At 49.5% G+C, this 20,008-nt stretch overlaps 1 pseudogene; it reads left to right on the top strand.

Annotated features, from left to right (window-relative positions):
* The first annotated feature begins 1,154 nt into the window (after positions 1-1,154).
* Positions 1,155-2,447, top strand: LOC136461468 (uncharacterized; annotated as a pseudogene).
* The last annotated feature ends 17,561 nt before the right edge of the window (positions 2,448-20,008 follow it).

Here is a 20,008-nt window from a genome sequence, read left to right as displayed (position 1 = left end):
TTTAAGTGGTATGTGGAGTATGGGTCAATGTCACTGGACTTACTATTGAAAAATCTGGCAACTGAATTGAATCTGAGCAGTAACCAGACACCCACTGTTTGGTTCTTTGACAAAAGATTGAATGAGGATGCCAGAATAGTTGGTGAGATTCAAATGCTAGATTTGTTTGAAATGTATAAGGAGGAGATGAGCTGTGAGGTTGTGGTAGGTGTATTCGATAGGTCAATTTGTGTGGAAGCTGAATTTGATGCCATGGAGCCTATATGTGTGGTTCCTCATGATGATGCAAATGTTCAATTAGAGGCAGAGGCAGCTGCCAACATGTCTAAAGAACCCACTAATGCTGCTCCTGATAATCCAGAGGCAGTTGTTGATGTCGAGCCAGATAGAGAACCCGATATATTCGATAGGTCAATTTGTGTGGAAGCTGAATTTGATGCCATGGAGCCTATATGTGTGGTTCCTCATGATGATGCAAATGTTCAATTAGAGGCAGAGGCAGCTGCCAACATGTCTAAAGAATCCACTAATGCTGCTCCTGATAATCCAGAGGCAGCTGTTGATGTCGAGCCAGATAGAGAACCCGATATATTTGATAATGCTAAGGAATATGTGGGTGTTGATGATGAGGCCATGTATGGGATTGTGTCGGTTGCTCCTCAATTTGCAAAGCCAACTGACAATTCTAACACTAATGTTAGGGCTGAGCCAACTTATGCTGAGCCATCTGATCCATTCTTCTATGTTGAGGCAGAGGCAGAGGTGGATGATGCTGACCCTCTCGAGGTCCAAGTACTGCATGATCCAAACAACCCAAAAATAGAGGTGGGGCGTTGTTTCCTGATATAGTTGCATTCAGAAAAGCAATAAGGCACTATGCTGTGAACAAGGGGTTTGAGCTTGCTGCTGAGTACAAATCAGATAAGTCAAGATTCACAGCTAGGTGTGATGTTGAGGGATGCCCTTGGAGAATACATGCTTCCACCATTTTTTATAAGAAAACTGTACAGGTACATTCTTTGTAGTTGTTTTGTATTTGATAAATGTTCTTGTTTATATTTGCAAAAGCATTACCATGTCTATCTGCCTTTCTGTAGATCAAAAAGCTTCCTTCAGATCACGATTGTCCTACCACCAAGCTTAGAGTAGGGAGAATGGCTTCTCAGGGCTGGTGTGCATATAGGCTTGGAGATTGGATAAAGAAGAATCCAACAAAGAGAGCAAAGGAAGCAAAAGAGAAATTGGAGGGTGACTTTGGAATTAAACTAAAGTACTCAAAAGCTTAGTCTGGATTAAAGGTCGCCTTGGATAAAGTTCATGGTACGTATGAAGAGAGCTTCCAACTTCTTTTCAATTGGGCTGCTCAACTAAAACAAAATTCACTTGGAAGTCATGTAGACATAGAGTTAGAGAAGATTGGTAAAAAATATAGGTTCAAGAGGGTTTTTGTTGCTTTGAAGCCATGCATTGATGGATTCCTAGCTGGTTGCAGACCTTTCATTGGTGTAGATGCATCTTTTTTGCATGGAAAGTAAACTGGACAGTTGGTTGCAGCAACAGGTGTTGATGGGCACAACTGGCTGTACCATATAGCATATGCTATTTTTGACTCAAAGACTGAGGATAACTGGACCTGGTTCCTAAAAAATCTACACAAAGTCATAGGAGACCCACTAGGACTAGTTTTGTGTTCAAATGCTTGTAAAGGACTATAGAAAGCTGTGGGGGCTATTTTTCCACAAGCTGAAAACAGGGAGTGCATGAGGCACATGTACAGCAACTTCATGAAACACTTCTCAGGGGATGTTTTCACTGACCATCTCTACCCTATAGCTAAGAGCTATACTGACTATATGTTTAAGTGGCATATGAACAAAATTTTTGAGTATGCTCCAGCTGCACTTAAGTACCTTGACCAGCATCATGGTAGAATTTGGTACAGAAGTGCCTTTTCTGAAGAGAGCAAATGTGATTATTTGACTAACAATGTTTCTGGGAGTTTCAATTCTCAGATCAAGCACTTGAAAGTTCTTCTCATCCATGAGTTAGTAGACAGGTTAAGGGAGCTGATAATGGAGAAAAGGTATATTAGAAGGAAGATTGGACAATAGCTGCAAGATGGGATCCTACCAGGTATTTTGAAGGAACTGAATCTTATAAGCACCAATCTGAAGGTTGTCAAGGTGAAAGTTAGTGATGATGACTTTGCGGAGGTGACACTACTTGATGATTGGAACAACCAGAGAAGACATATTGTGGATCTAAAAAATCAGAATTGTTCATGTAGAGAATGGCAGGTAACTGGCAAGCCATGCAAGCATGCCTTGGCATGGATACTATCTAATAGAGGAATGCAGATAGCTGACTTCGTGCATGAGTGTTAGTCAGTTGCTAAGTTCAGAGTTGCCTATGAAGGAAGGGTTGAACCAGTGACAGACAGGTCCTAGTGGCTAGAAGTTGATCTTGGGTTCAAGGTTCACCCACCGTTGTTGGGAAGACCAGCAGGTCGGCCAAAGGTGCAAAGGGTTAGGAGTTATCTAGAGAACAATCCCAACAAGAAGAAAGTGAGATGCAAACGGTGTGGAGGTTTTGGACACTTCGAGAAGACCTGCAAGCTTGACATGGTTGGAGAGGATGGTGAAGTTGCTAGACCCAACAAAAGGCAAGATTTTATTTGAATTATTTACTGTTATATGCATTTTACTAGTACTGTGGTTTAATGAAAAGTGCATTTACAGGAAGAGGACAGATGATGATGCTGGACCATCCAAAGCTGATGATGCTAGACCATCCAAAGGGAATAAAAAGAAGGCTTCAAAGAAAAAGACAACTTCTAAGAAGAAAAAAACACCGTTGAAGAAGAAGCAGAAGAAGGATGCTGCTGCTCCTCTAGCAAAGGTTGTGAGAAGCCTAATGGACATGTTCTATGGAGGACACTGAGACTGATGGTGCATTTCTAGAGATTTTGTGACCTTTGTTTTGTAATATAATGTTAGTGAATTGTCAACTACATGCCTTTGATGGCAGCAAACTGTGAACTGTGTGCGATCTATGATGGAAGTGAACAAGTTGAAATGCTTATGTGAATCCTACTGAATTTTATTTGATGACAAGAGCATTACTCAATTAGATGATAGAATGACAAGAGCAAAGCTCAATTATATGACAGCATACACCACCAGATTGCTTGTTATGGTCGGCAAGACCTATGCTAGGAGAAGTGCCAAGACCTATCAGACCTAAGCATTGGCAAGACCTAAGAATTGGCTGCAGCCTCAGGAGCCTAAGCTCTAACATTGCTCAAATAGATAATAGAATGGCAGCAAGGCTGCAAATTCCAAACTCAATTATTAACAAATAGCTATTGTCATACATCTGATAGGCAAAAGCCACACACACGGCTACATCACTTCCAAATTGTGCTCAGAATACAACCAATGACTACACCTACACACACGGCTGCAATAATGACATAGTCCTTCTTTAGAATCTCTACTTGCACCTTCAACTTCGAGACATCATTCACAGCATTGTCAAGTTTTGCCTTTATTTTATCGAAATCTTCCTTGAACTCTAGAATAGGGTCGACAGACCCATGTCCACCATCTGCACAACTGGGAAGGATCGTCTTCTTCCACCAAATTGGATGCTGCTCTGGATTGCGTAGGACATCTTCATACTGCTTCTCGGACATGATGATGCCACATGTAGTTGGGTCATCCTGCAACCGATGAAACCATACCTTCATGACCACCATCCAAAAGCACAAAATTGAACAAAAAAATTTGATTTACTTTGATGTTGTTCGGATACTTGACGAAGGTCTGGCCAAAAGTGGCCTGCTGCTTGCTTTGGATCCGTACTAATTTCACCTTGCAGTGTGGGCAGTCCATGAGTGGGGCGAAAGCCAAGCTCTGGATGCCCCCCGAGCTGGAGCCAGCAGCACCTCCTCCCATATACTTACTGCCACTCATCTAGGCAACAACAGGCACCATATGCACATGACAAAGACAGGAGGGCGTCAACGGCGATAAGAAGCAGATGCGCCAAAGGTCGGGCCACGACGACAATGGGGTGTACCAGGGAAAAAAGGAGAATAATGGGGCACCTCCAATCGCCGGCGTCGCCTTCAATCTGCACGGCCACCGCCTCTCGCCGCGCGGCCGCCTCCAATCGCCACGCGCTGGCCTCAAGGAGCCACGCGCCCAGCTCCAGTCGCCCGTACGCGCGCCTCCAGTCGCCCGCGCGCGCCCACCTTGACCAGCCACCTCTAGTCACCCGAGCGTTGGCCTCCAATCAATGGCTAGGGTTCTTCGATTGAGGTAACGAGGAAGAACATGGGAGAGAGAAACCGGTGAGGGAGATAGAGAGAAGACCGTGGGTTCAATACCCGTTCGGTTGAGTTAAAGATTGATGGGACCCAGGGGCATTTTGGTCCAATATAGAAATACAAGTGCTGCAAGTGGGTCCAAGAAGGCTTCATACGTAGAAAAGGGCAAAGCTCAGGGAGGGCAAGAATATGAAGGACAAATCTCCAATTCCTCGAATTGTAAGGGCAAATCTCCAACTTCTGAAAATTGTAAAGGCAAGAATCCAATTCACCCTAAAAAGAAAGGCATGTTTGGAAGGGAGGAAAAACGCAGGAATATGAAAAAACACAGAAATAAGATATGATAAAAAATAAAAACTATGAGATTTTAAAACACAGGAATAGAAAAATTAGGTTGTTTGAAACATAGAAATTTATAACACGAGAATCATAAAATATGTGAGTATAAGTGTCATTATTAGTGCTAAATGATAGTAATATTTTAGTTGCGCATTTTCATGACTATCTTACACATGAGCCCGCAGGCCCATGTCCTTGCTTATCCACCGTATGAATACGATGGAGCCAAATAAAAAATCCAGCAGCCTTCTCTCTCCTTATCCTTTCCTAGAAACAAGGCTCCGAGCGGATGCGACCAGGCGCTGGTGAGGCTAAGGGACGGCGGAGCGGTGCAGCGGGGTGCTGGCGGAGCGATGCAGCGGCCAAGCGGGGCACGAGCGGCGTGGTCAAGCATTCGAGCGGGAGCGGCGCAGGCAGCCCCGGTGCCGACGAGGCCTGGAGCGACATGAGCGAGCCGAACATCGACGAGATCTGGAGCGGCGCAGCGGGACGACACTGCAGGAGTGCGGCCAGGCAAACACTCATCCGCACTCCATGCGAGCGCTCTATCTCGCGCGCGCACGAGCACCTCGGTCTTCCGCGAAAACTTTGGGCAAGAGTGGATGTAAAAATTCCTGCGTTTTGATGAGCGAAGAAAACCTTTCCAGAGGAACGTGAAGTTCCATTCCTTCATTCCAAACGGTAGTTGACGTCAGCAAAATACAGGTTTGGCAATCCTTTAAAATTCCTTTGAAAATACTTTGTTCCAAACCGGCCCCAAATTGCCAGAGAAGCATGAGATGGGGGAAACCTTTTCCAGTATTACGCGCTGCCGCAGCCGACTCAGGGTGTGTTTAGTTCGCGAAATAAAAATTTTTAGATGTTACATCGGATGTTTTGGGATGTTGGAAGGGGTTTTCGGATACTAATAAAAAAACTAATTACATAGCTCGCCTGGAAACTGCGAGACGAATTTATTAAGCCTAATTAATCTATCATTAGCGCATGTTAGTTACTGTAGCACTTATGGCTAATCATGGACTAATTAGTCTTAAAACATTCGTCTCGCGATTTCCAACCAAACTGTGCAATTAGTTTTTTTTTGTCTATATTTAATACTCTATGCATGTGCCGTAAGATTTAATGTGATAGTTTAGGGTGAAAATTTTTTAGAACTAAACCAGGCCACACTTTAGACCTTCCCCAAAGCAATACAGTGACGTGCTGCCCCCAAACTCCACACAGGCTAGTATTCTCAGGGCAAAAGCAAATGTTTATGACCAAAACAAGCTTTTGCTATTTCCTTGTACACAATGGTATAGGTACATGCATTAAGATGGGTCCATATTTCGGTAAAAACAATCTAAGAGCAGCCACAATATTACAACATTACAGAGGTTTCAAACATCTTGTCACTGACACAAAGCACCGATGCTTGAACTTTCTATGTCTTGCAATATTACAATATTACAGAGGTTTCAAACATCTTGTCACTGACACAAAGCACCGATGCTTGAACTTTCTATGTCTTGCAATGGTAGCAGCGATACGTAAAACACTTGGGCCCATTCCCAGCAAAATCTTACTCACTCATCCAACTGAAATAATATTTTAGACACTCACCCAACTGACATGGCCATTCAACACCGATGCATCAACATTCCTCCATGCCACATTTTTCTAATACTACCTCCATCATGAAAAGAATGTAACTATGAATTACGTGTCACAAAACATGGTTCACGTTTGACTAAGTTTTTAGTGAATAATATTTATGGTTATGTCTTTAAATTAATTTATTATAAAAATAGATTTCGTAATTAATCTGAAGGTATTTATTTGGTACCATAGACATGGATATTTTTATCTATAATTGATTAAACTTAAGGTATTAAAATGTAACACTATGCTAAAATTGTATTCTCTTGGGAACAGAGGAAGTAACTAAGAAAATCGATGCTCTAACTTTATTTCTCTTATTCTATTCTAAGCATTGTTTGTTTACAACATTGCGGCTGCTCTAAGCCCACTCTCTTTCCTTCATGTACTTATGTTCCCATACAACCATGCTGGTTTAAGTAAAGAATACTATCTCTATCTCTGTTCATAAAAGGATGTAATTTTAGGTGTATCCTTAGTTATCGTGTTTAAAGTTTGATCAAATATATATATATATATATATATATATATAAATTGTTAACATTTATGACATAGAAAATGTAGTATGAAAATATAGCTTATAGCAAATCTAATGATACTTATTTGATATTATAATTATTGATTTTTTTATAGTTAGTCAAGCTTAAGATACTTTAATTTGGTGCTATATTAGAATTGCATTCTTTTGTGGACGGATGGAGTATAAAAAAGTATTAATCCCTCCATTTCAAATTGTAAAATATGTTGGCTTTTAGATTCATAACTTTTGCTATGCACTTAGATATACATTATATCTAGATACTATCTCAGTCCCTAAATATTTGTCGTTTTCGCTTCCCAAGAAACAATTTTGACTAAATATATATAAAAATATTAATATTTATAGTACACAATTAATATCAATAGTGTCGGGTTCATAAATGTAACAACCCAAAAATCCACACACCAAAAACACCAACTACAAAATTTTTCTCAAAACTTCCATGTGATGATGAGTGTCATGTAAAGTAACCCAACCCAGGAGTTGCATTAGAAGTAACCCAACCTAAGTCAACACATAAGCATAGCATGTCATATGTTGATTATGATTATTTAATTTCTAACAAATAGATGTTGCATACATGTTAACTTAAATTGTGATTTGGATTCTCATTGCTTTATGTTATGCTTAACAATTCCATAAAGTTATTATTAAACAAAATTCCCTAAACTCTAATGAACAAGTTACCTCAGTTTTAAATCCGAATTCTAAACCAAATTTGAATTTAAACAATGGAAAAGAAATGAAAAATAGAAAAGAAAAGAGAAGAGGAGAATGCCTCGAAAGCCCAGGCAACTCGGCCCAGCCAGCCCCAGCGCGCGCACGGCCCAGTTTGCGGCCCAGCAACGCCCGCGCGCTCCCCGCCTTCGCTCGCTGCCGCTGCCGCTGGACCCCGCGTGTCAGCCGCACGACGCCCACGCCCGCGCATCTCCCTGCCTCCGCTTGCAGCCGCTGCCGCTGGACCCCGCAGGTCAGCCCTACTATTCCTCTTCTCCATGACGTGCACGACCACCGCGCGACAGAGCCCCGACAGCAATGGCAGGGTGGGCCAGGGGGTCACGCCCGGGCCATGGCCTTGCCCCCCCTTGGCGCAGCGCCCACGCCAACGCCATGCCAACCACCCACGCCCCGCGAAGCCGCTCGATGCGCTCGGCGCAATCCTTAGCCGTCCGCCGTGGAGCTCGAAGCTCCGGCTATAAGAGCCCTAGCCCCAGAGCCCTAGCGATCGTCCATCACCCGCCGCCATTTGGTGGCCATACGCTGCGCACCGGAACCAAGAGAGAGGCGGGAGAAGGGGAAAGAAAGGAGAGGAAGAAAGCGGCGAAGCCACCGCGGAGGAGAAGGTCGTCGGAGCCGAAGACGACGCCGATGCTTCATCACTGACGCGGCTCGGCATGGCACTGCACGGCCACACCGGAGCTGCATGGCCTCGAATCGGCACGGCATCGCCATCCAGTCTTCCACGCCACCCACGGTGAGCTTTTTCCCCTCTTCTGGTCTCTCTCTGCCGCCGAACCTCACCGTCGGCCATGGCGCTCCACGCCTGGAGTGCATAGGCCAGTGCCTTGCCTCAGCCACTTGGAACACACGCACCCTAGCACACATCAGTAACACACCGTGACCACCCCCACCGAAGCCCGTAGCGCACCAGCGTGCGCATCGCCGTCGACACCGCGTCGCAATGGCCGCTGGAGCCCCAAACAGCCACCTAGGAGTCTGAAGCCCCGCTTGAGCCCTGGATGCCTTCGTCGTGCACCCACGGGACCACCGGAGCCATTGTCTGCCCAGCCTGGTTACCGGAGAGCCGACGTGCGCGACCTTGCCATCGGCGGGCACCGCCGAGCCGCCAGGCGCCATGGCCAACGCCTTGGAAGAACCCAAGCACCCCTAGGGCCCCAGGATCATGATCGCCGTGGCCTAGGGTAGCTTTTCCCCTTCCTAGTTGGGCACTAGCCTCGCCACGGAGGCTCATCAGCGAAGCTCGCCGCTGGCGGGAGCGCCGCCACGGGAGAAAGACAGGGGAAACATTCCCCCCTCGCTGACGCCCCTACGTGAACTTGGTGCATATGAGCCGAGCCGAGAGGAACAGACAATGGACTCAGTCCACCGTAGACCAGTCTGCGGTCCATGGACCAGCATTACTTGGTCCACCGTAGACCGCAAGCCATGGACCACAACCCAATATGAGCCCACGGCCGTGACGTGGCTGCATCACAATGTGCCACGTGTTCGGCCCGGCCCGGCCCAGACCGGCCCAACCCGAAGCCCAACCGGCCCAGTTCAGACCCGGCCCGTATTGATCGTTGACTGGTCAACATTGACCGTTGACCTGGCCCCACCTGTCAGTGACACGGACACCCTGGACCCACACGTCAGATGCTGACGTCATGATGACATCACGTGGGACCCACATGTTAGAAGCCAACACAGCCGAGGTGACGTCATGCTGACGTCACGCTGACATCAGCTACTAACGTCAGCAGACCAGGCCCACATGTTAGTGACCATGACTATTGACCGTTGACCGTTGACTTGTTGTTGACTGACGTCGACTTTGACCGAACCCACCTGTCAGTGACCCAATAGCCTTTGGCCCCACCTATCGGTGTGGACAACGTTGATGACGTCATGCTGACGTCAGCTAGGACCCACCTGTCAGCTCAGAACCGTGATGCTAACGTCATGCTGATGTCAGCAAGCCACGTGGACCAACCACAGCATGACACGTGTCAGCCCAGGATTAATTTAGCCTTTATCCAATTTCAGAAATGATTTAAACTTCAGAAATTCATAACTAATTCATACGACCTCGGAAAAATACGAAACCAGGACCAAAATTCATCTAAAATCAAGCTCTACGCAATGAACCCATGTTTGAGTGCATTTGGCTCTTTTGAATTTCCATTGCTTCTTTGTGCTATTCTATAGACGTCGCTAACGCGACTATAATGCGAACGATGTAGACTCGGAGGAGAACCTGATGGACGAGGACCGTGAGTACCGTGAGGAGAACGGAGACGACTACACTGAAGGTGCCATATCCCACCCAATCTCGTAGCACCTATTATGCATGGCTAATATAGAACTGCTATCGCTTTACTTTACTGCTACAATTATATTATGCTAGGACTTGCATGGTAGTATGCTTGCTTGAAAGCCTTTACCTTGATGCAACCTTACCCCTGCATACCCTGCTATTAGACTAGACACACGCTTACTGCTATATATTTCATTACTTATACTTCTACTACATGTATACTACGTACGTGGTGGAAACGGGTGTTACCTGGACTATGGGGAGAGTGCTGCGTGTGTGACTTGGGTGTGTGGAGGGTGAGGGTTGTGTCGACCAAGTTGGAGTATACGACGAGCCTAGGGCAAGTCTTGCTATGGGATGCTACCTGGGCACCCCTAGAAATGGATACCTGTGGTGGGTAAATGGTATATGAGGTGGACCTGGGTGTGAACCTGTGACGGGTGGAGCCCGGGATGGAGGTGCTGTGGTGGCACGGTGAATGGAAACCTCGATGGAGACATTCTGGCTTGGTCATCCCTAAGGACTTACTAGTACTCAGATTCACCGGGAAGCCTTACATACCACTCGCCCTATATGGTGCGGGACGGCTGGACTACTTGGTAGGATATTGCCACTACTGCTAGGTTGATAGCGAACAGTGTAAGGAGGTACGAGGCGCGGAGGATTCCCCCCACACCCTTCCGAGACTTCATGGAGACCTTGTGGACCCAGCTCATGACTCACAGTTTCAGCCACCCCAGACTTGACTTGGGGTGAACCAGGGCTGAATGGTAGAGTGGCATTATCCTAGGCTAGCAAGCGGCCGGAATCAGCCTAGTTGACGATGGTCAGCGAGGAAGGCGGATCTTATGGTTATGTAAAACCTCTGTAGAGTGTATGGTTGATCGATCGATACATGTGCCGACTTATCGGCTATGGATCTTTCCTGGGTTTTGCTTAAACTAGATAGTGAGATGAGTCCTTCTCTTCTTCCCCCGTGAGAGAGTGTCGGTCATAGCCAGGGGCTACGGGCCTTGAGACAGTGCTGAGAGGGAGTTGGCCTATCGACTGAGCGATGGTATGGTATGGTGATGGTATGGAGATGGTGGTATGTCGGTCCTAGGATCGAAACCTGGCTCAGAAAAGGGAATGGAGTGGAATGTGTGTGGGAATGGTGTTAAAACTTGACAAACTATTATTTACTTGATATGCTACCGCATAGGAAACCCCAGCCTATTAGGTTCATTTTGCTTATATCCAACTTGCATCTAATTTCCACAAAGCAATGCTCATAGGGATGGGAGTGGCCAGTACAAATCGTACTGATAAATTTTGGCACACAGGTTCTACTGAGGAGTATAGCTCCGAGGAGTTTGACGGATGAGGGGTTCATGCCTACGCTCGAGTTTGGCGATCTTATCTTCAAGCTGTTCTGAATGAATGCTACTTTTGATTCCGCCAATGCGGCGATGTAATAAATTATGTAATTCCGCACTATTTGTACTCTGATATTATCATTGTATGGATGTGATATTCGACTGGAATTTGGGTAATATGATCTACAACGATCGTATTACACTTCGACACTGTGGATTTCCCTTCGTAGAAATTGAGGTCGTTTCAATAAACCTGGGGTCTCTCGGGGACCGGCTTCCATGCCAAGGCTCGGCCTAAGAGTCTAAATACAATAGGCTAAAAGGACGGCCTAGTCGCTGACTAGAAGGTCTGGACCAAAAGGAGCGGCGCCCGCTCATCGACCCCTTCGGCCCACCACTCCGATCAGAGCACTCGCTTCGGCCTCCAGACGCCTTCGAACGCCCTCTTCGATCGGAAGGCCTCTTTGATCGGAAGGCCTGGCCCAAAGTGATACTTCTGACTCCAACCCCACATCTCTCCGACCAGGGCACGTGGGAACCCTGGCCACTGCTCTTCTCCGGCCGACACACTCAGAGCTGATTGGAGCTATCCAACCGGGGACGCCCGCTCGGTAGGAACCAGGAGACATGCAGAGAAAAGCAATGCAAGGCTCACACATCCAAAACATATTCACTCGGTAGGTAAGGAGCAGTAGGATGCCCCTTGCGGGTCATGCCAACTATGTCATGAACGATGGACCCAGATTTCACTCGAACATATCCGATAAGAGCTCCCCAAACCCGTCACTCGAGCCATCGTGACGAGAACGCTACTGCATTTCTTGTCCGAACGACGGAAGACTGGTTCCGCCTCCCCCGACCCTCGATGGCTAGGCTCCGCCTCGCCCGACGTCCAAGGCCGGGCTTCGCCTCGCTCGACGGCCAAGGGCCTCCTCCGCCTCACCCGACGAGTACACCATGCGCCTTCATAAAGATGAGCACAGGGTACAACATGACATTCAAGTCAAACGCAGCACCAAGGACCATGCCCTACACCACGGTAGGAAAGTACCGCCAGGGTATGACAGGATGGACGCTTTAGACCATTCCAGCTTGACAGAGTTTGAATAGTGTTATAGGCGCCGCCTTCAGCCCTCGGACATGGAACCTGACATAGACATACGACAACCACTACGGTCCAGGAAGAAACTCGCACCCTCTACAGTGACGGACGTACTATCACCGTGCCATCTGCTCCCCATAGGGCCATAGGTCAACACCCTTGTCCGACATGTCGCCTGGAGGGGCGGGACGGGACGTGGCCACTTGCTGATCCGGTAAGGGCATGGCGTCGCTAGGACACGGGCACCTGGCGAATGTGCGAATCCCTGACACCATCTGGCCGTATCAGCAAGGCTGGCTCAGCGGAAAAGGAGGGCCCAACACCTTCGAAGGGGCTTCTTGGCCTCTGGTTTTTCTCCCATCTATAAGCCCTGCTCCCCCTTGATCTATAAAAGGGAGGGCAGGCCCCCCCCCACTAAAGGGACGGACTCTGAACAAATAAGTTCAACACACACACAACACTTCACACACGACTGAGCAGCGACCAAGCTCTCGGCGACCATCAGAGACTTAGGACTCATTCCTCTCTCAACCGTTTGTACCTCCTACTATGAACCTTTTTTAGTATTAATAACACGAGCAGCAGCAGCAAACTGGACATAGGGACTTTCAGCCCAAACCAGTATAAATCTCGTGTCCTTTAGTGCACCATCCGGGCCTAACGCGCAACAATCATAAATTTACTAGCCGGTGTTTGTTCAAAACACCGACAGTTGGCGCGCCAGGTAGGGGCCTTTGCGCGTTCCAAATCAGGCCACGGATGGCTAACCACGCAATCAGCTGGGTTCTAGGCGCACATGTGCATTTTGATGACCTAGACTTCATTGTCACACTAGGAGGAGAGTTGGCGCTGGCCCACGCGGCCGTCCAATCTTTTCCCTCCGTCAATGTCAACAACGGGAGGCTTGAGTGCCAGCCCGGCTACTCCCTTGGACCACAGCCATCCAGGAAGGACCTGCGCCGCCTCACCCTCTCTCTAGAACACTCCACATGGAGCGCCCCAACCACGTTTCCGTTCGGTCTCCGTAATGCCGCAGCGACCGTTAGCCACCTTGTGGCACAACGCACGATCCTATCCCCCCTCAAACAATGAGTTCGTAGGGATGATCGAGAGCACTATGGAATCCCTCCACGGCCTCCTCACGGAGGGACCAGGGTCAAACTCTGACTCTGACTCTGGCAGGGGAAGCCATCATCCCTCCTAGGAATGTTTTATGGCAGAAACCTCTGAGGGACACATCGAAAGCGTCTCCACGGAGGAGACTACCCCAAGAGGCAACCACGGCAGCGTAACTGAGAGAGGGACAGCCGCCCCACCTCACATTGGGGTGGAGCAGCTAAGAGCTAGAAAGCAGGAGATAGACGAGGCTAGACAACAACTTGTTCGAGAGTACGAGAAGATCGACGAGGAGATCAGGCACCGTGGAGATGGAGGGCACGCGCGCGCCGTGGCCCGCGACGTAAACCAAAGGATCATTGCCGATGATGAAATCCTTCCCCACTTTGCTCGGGCAAGCCAGAACATCGTCGCCACAACAGGCTTGCTCCATGGCCTTCTAGAGACTGCGACGCCCGAGGATCACCGGGCCCACCGTGAAATCTACATGTTACTTGAGCGTACGGTAGCACAACAGGCGAAGAGCTCGTTGTCTCGGTGATGCAAGCCCGACACCAGCCAGCGTACGCCCTCGGTATGTCCCGCCAGGGACGCATCCGTCCACCAGGCGCCACAAGGCGATGGGCAGCGCGCTGCAATCCCGATGCATCAACGTGTTGGCCACAACCGCGACACACGTAGCACCCTCGATGCCCGCAGACGCTCCTACAGCGACCCAAGGGAAGGAGCCCACTACAGCTATCATCCTCGACACGGCAAACGGTATGACAGTGGCGAAGATCGAAGCTTGAGCCTCAGCCTCCTAGGGCCTCAGGCCTTCAGCCGACACATCCTCAATGCTGCATTCTCGCCAAGGTATCGATCGCCTACTAATATCGCTAAGTACTCTGGGGAGACAAACCCTGGGCTTTGCATTGAAGACTATCGGCTTGCCTACCAAGCCGGTGGTGTGGATAATGACGACTTCATTATTCGCAACCTTCCACTGTTCTTGGCCGATTCGGCTCGGGCATAGTTGGAACACCTACCGTCCAACGCAATCCAGAGTTGGGCAGATCTAAAGGAGATATTCATGGGAAACTTTCAGGGCACGTACAAACGCCCTGGGAACCCATGGGACCTCAAGAACTATCGCCAGAAGGCCGATGAGACCCTTCGCGAGTACATCTGATGCTTCTCCCAGCAGTGCAACGAGCTTCCCAACGTTGCCGATGCCGACGTGATAGGAGCCTTCCTGTCTAGAACCACCTGTAAGTCCTTGGTTCACAAGCTAGGATGCAAGGGCCCACGGACCACCAAGGAGCTCCTAGACATTGCCACTAGCCATGCCTTAGGAGAAGAGGCTGTCAGAGCGATCTTCAATCGCCTCGAGGGCAAGGTAAGGCAGGACGAGGGTGCGGTGAAGGCACCTCCAATCATTCTGCCAAAAGGAAAAACAAGAAGCAACGGCGCAAGGACCCACTCGTGGCTGCTGCTGACCACAAGGGTGGTCGAAAGCCCACGGAGGGCGCTCCAAACCACTTCGAGAAAATGCTCGAGGGGTCATGCCCAAACCACGCCTTCCCCGTAAAGCATCTGCTCAAGGACTGCGGCCTCATGCGAAAGTTCTTGGCTGGAAGCGCCAATAAGGAGGAGCAGGGGAAGGAACCCGCCCCCACTACCGATGATGTTGAGGAGAAGGATGATGGCTTTCCAATGCCAGATGGCTGCCTCATGATCTTTGGAGGATCAATGGCCTACGACTCCAAACATCGTTAGAAGGTCGCACGCCGCCAAGTCTACATGGCCCAACCGGCCACACCTCTTTTTCTTCGATGGTCGGAGTCCGCCATAACCTTCGATCAGACCGACCATCCAGATGCCATCCCGCACTTGGGAAGGTATCCGCTTGTCGTCGACCTGATCGTCAGCCCAAAGTGCCTCACCAAAGTTCTGATGGACGGAGGCAGCGACCTCAACATCATATACGCAAAGACGCTCGACATAATGGGCGTCGACCGAACGCACCTCCACCCAATCTGAGCGCCTTTCCATGGTGTCATCCCTGGGAAGCAGGCCATACCACTCAAACAGATCGATCTGCCCATTACCTTTGGAGATCAGTTCAATTATAGGACTGAGACCCTCACCTTCGAGGTAGTAGGGTTCCCCGGAACCTTCCATGCCATCCTAAGACGTCCATGCTATGTGAAGTTCATGGCCATCACCAATTACATGTACCTCAAGCTAAAGATGCCAGGCCCCCGCAGGGTCATCACCGTCGGCACCTCCTTCCAGCGTGCCTACGAGTGTGAGGTCGAGTGCTGTATCCATGCCACAGCGATCGTCGCCTTAGGGGAGCTCGCCGCCCTTAGGGAGGAGGTCGCCGAAGGAGCACCCGATGCAAAGAGGTCAACCGAGTCATTCGAATCGGCCGAGGGCTCCAAGGAGGTCCTCATAGGCCCCCAGCAGCTCCAAGGGTAAAACAGTACGCATTGGTACCGTGCTCTCCTCCAAATAGAAAAGCGTGCTCGTCGACTTCCTCCGCAACAACAAAGACATCTTTGCATGGAAACAATTGGATATGCCAGGCATCTCGAGGGAGGTCACCGAGCATATCTTGAAAATCCACCCAGGCTCCAAGCCGATGAAGCAATGTCTGCGCCGCTTCGACGAGGAAAAGCGCAGGGCCAACGGTGAAGAGATTGCAAAACTATTGGCTGTCAGATTCATCAGGGAAGTACACCACCTAGAGTGGTTAGCAAATCCCGTTCTTGTACGAAAGAAGAGCGGGAAATGGAGGATGTGTGTCGACTACACAGGGCTCAACAAGGCGTGCCCAAAGGACCCGTTTCCTTTACCATGCATAGACCAAATAGTCGACTCTATCTCAGGGTGCGAAACCCTCTGCTTCCTTGATGCGTACTCCGGCTACCACCAAATCGCGATGAGAGAGTCCGACCAGCTCGCGACGTCTTTTATCACCCCCTTCGGATCATTCTGCTACATCTCAGTGTTGTTCAGTCTGAAGAACACTGGGGCAACTTACCAGCGCTGTATGCTCAACTGCTTTGGGGACCTCATCGGGTGGACCATTGAGGCGTACATCGATGACATCGTAGTTAAGTCCAAATGGGCCAACCACCTTGTCACTGATCTTGAGCAAACCTTTGTGAAACTCCGGGCAAATTGCATCAAACTCAATCCTAAGAAATGTGTTTTCAGGGTCCCAAGGGGCATGCTGCTCGGCTTCATCATCTTCGAGCGTGGCATCGAAGCCAACCCGGAGAAAATCTTAGCTATCACAAGGATGGGCTCGATCTAGAACATAAAGGAGGTTCAATGGGTCGCAGGGTGCCTCACCGCCCTCAGCCGATTCATCTCATGCCTCGGCAAATGAGGACTCTCCCTTTATCAACTCCTGAAGAAACCTGACCACTTTGAGTGGACACCCGAGGCCCAGGAGGCGCTTAACATGGTCAAGCTACTTCTAACAAAACCCCCGGTCCTAGTTCCTCCAAGTGACGGAGAATCCCTCCTGCTGTATATAGCGGCCACCACGCAAGTAGTCAGCGCCGCCCTGGTGGTAGAGTGGGAAGAAGAGGGGCACGCCCTCAAGGTGCAGCGCCCTATGTACTTCATCAGCGAGGTACTATCTGACTCCAAAATCTGCTACTCCCAAATCCAGAAACTCCTATACGCCGTCCTCATCACCAAGAGGAAGCTACGCCATTACTTCAAGTCACACCAAGTGACCGTCGTAACATCATTCCCCCTCGAGGTCGTCCATAGCCAGGACGCCACGGGAAGAACCACGAAGTGGGCACTCGAGCTAATGGATCAAGGCATCGCATATGCCCCCCGAACGGCGATCAAGTCCCAGGTGCTGGCTGACTTCATCACGGAGTGGACCAAGGTCCAGATCCCACCAGCGGTCATCAATTAAGAGTGTTGGATGATGTACTTCGACGGGTCGCTGATGAAGAAGGGCACCGATGCGGGGCTAGTCTTCGCATCACCCCTCGGGGTCCGCATGAGGTATATGATTCGGCTCCATTTTCCCTCATTAAATAATGTGGCCGAATATGAGGCACTCGTCCATGGCCTACACATCGCCATCAAGCTGGGCATCTGATGCCTCGACATTCAGGGTGACTGTTAGCTGGTCGTTAACCAAGTCATGAAGGAGTCTAGCTGCCACGACGCCAAGATGGTTGCGTACTACCAAGAAGTCTGATGGCTGGAGGACAAGTTCAACGGCCTTGAACTTAATCACGTCTCGAGGTGCCTCAACGAGGCGGTCGACGCACTCATGAAGGCGATGTCTAGTCAAGAACCGGTGCCAATGGGCGTCTTCGCCAGTGACCAACACAAACCCTCGGTGCGCTATGAAGGGTCAGAATGGGCCGAAGATGGCCCAGCTGATCCAGCCCTGAGGGCTGATCCGCCGACCGCTCTGTCCGACCCTGAGGTCATGGAGCTTGAAGAGGATCCAGCTGTAGAGCCCAACCCTCTAGACGACTAGAGAATGCCCTACCTCGACTACCTCCTGCACGACACACTGTCGACGGACAAGATGGAAGCTCGATGGCTCGCACGTCGTGCCAAGTCTTTTGTTCTTATAGAGGGCAAACTCTATAGATGGAGCCACACCGAGATCCTGCAACTCTGCATCCCCAGCGAACAGGGAAGACTTTTGTTGAGCGACATCCATGGTGGGGTCTACGGTCACCATGCCGCGTCGAGGACCTTGGTTGGAAATGCATTCTGATAGGACTTCTACTGGCCCACTGCAGTAGCCGATGCCGAGCAAATCGTACGCACCAAGGGTGCCAGTACTATGCTCGGCAGACTCACCTCCTAGCCCAGGCACTCCAGATGATCCCCATCACGTGTCCCTTCGCGGTTTGGGGGCTCAACCTGGTTGGGCCACTCAAAAAGGCGCCTGGGGGCTTCACCCACCTGCTTGTCACCATAGACAAGTTTACAAAATGGATCGAAGCTCGATCGATCTCCATGATCAAATCTGAGCAAGCTATGCTGCTCTTCCATGACATTATCCATCGCTTTGGAGTACCAAACTCCATCATCACAGACAACGGCACGCAGTTCACTAGCAGGAAATTCATTCGATTCTGCGATGAACAACACATCCTAATCGATTAGGCGGCCATCGTGCACCCCCGGACGAACGAGTAGGTCAAGCGCACAAATGGCATGCTCCTATAGGGCCTCAAGCCTAGGATCTTTAACCGATTGAACAAGTTTGGCGCGCGCTGGGTCGCCGAGCTCCCGGCGGTGCTCTGGAGCCTATGGATAACTCCCAGCCGGGCCATCGGCTACACACCTTTCTTCATGGTCTACAGTTTCGAGGCCATTCTCCCAATGGACCTTGACTATGGAGCGCTAAGAATCAGAGCATACGACAAATAGGGAGCCGAGGCATCCCACCAAGATGCCATGGACCAACTAGACAAAGCCCACGACATCGCCCTCCTCCGTTTGGCCAAGTACCAGCAGGCATTGCAACGGTACCACAGCCAATAGGTGTGGGACCAAGCCTTCAACATCGGGGACCTTGTCCTCTGCCTCGTGTAGAGCAACAAGGACCGCCACAAGATCTCCCCACCCTGGGAGGGGCCGTACATCGTCGTGGAAATACTCTGCCTAGGTGCCTACAAGTTGAAAACCATCAACGGCGAGGTCTTCACCAACACCTGGAACATTGAGCAGCTATGTTATTTTTCACCTTAAACAAACGCATACTTTTCCTTATCAGTTTTTGTCTTTACAAATCCCCGATCTTTATGTGACATCTGACCCCTGCAAATTGTGAGGGGTCGGACCTCACTCGGGGGCTGATACAAATGATACAAGTACGTTTATCTTGCAAACACTTCCTGTGTTACCTTTGCAAACATTCTCTAAGTTTTCCACTCTTCCCGTAACAAGTCCCAAGGGCTAGGATTTCGGGAACAAATTATGAGTACAACTAGTAGGACTGCGGGAAACCCACGCCCCAGTGGCTATGACCTCCTTGCTCACCAGCGTGATTAGAACTATTTCACCCGCACTCTTAGCCTTTACAACCTGAGCCATGGGAAGGGTCGAAGGGCATCGAAACCTTTTCTTCAAAGAGAGGAAGCTGAAAAGACTGTTTGTCATAACAAAAGATGAAAATTTGTTCATTCTTTGCACAAATTCGCCACTTACAAAGTGATTTCATCATGAAAAGGACTAATGTACTCTTAAATTCAAAGGACTGATCACTCGGGGGCTCCCCCACAAACTAAGTCAATTACAGTCTCTGCCTAGCTTTACTACAAGTACTACTATGGTCGCCGCGCCACGCTCTCCATCGGTGATGTCCTACCACTCCACGGGATCCTCGAAGGCATCGTCATCTGCAACATCAAGCACCATGCCGGCGACTATAGTGCCCCTCCGCTAGGGCGTCTAGGGACTACGCCATCGTCATCAGCCACGCCGCCGAAGGAAGGCCACAACACATGATGGCAAAGCCGACGACATTCGGCACCCTCCAGCGCGCCTCCTCCTTCAGCAGTAGTGG

Source organism: Miscanthus floridulus, chromosome 6, assembly GCF_019320115.1.
Source record: "Miscanthus floridulus cultivar M001 chromosome 6, ASM1932011v1, whole genome shotgun sequence".
NCBI lineage: Eukaryota > Viridiplantae > Streptophyta > Magnoliopsida > Poales > Poaceae > Miscanthus > Miscanthus floridulus.
Note: the sequence above shows the minus strand (reverse complement) of the source record. Positions and strands in the feature narration are given on the sequence as shown.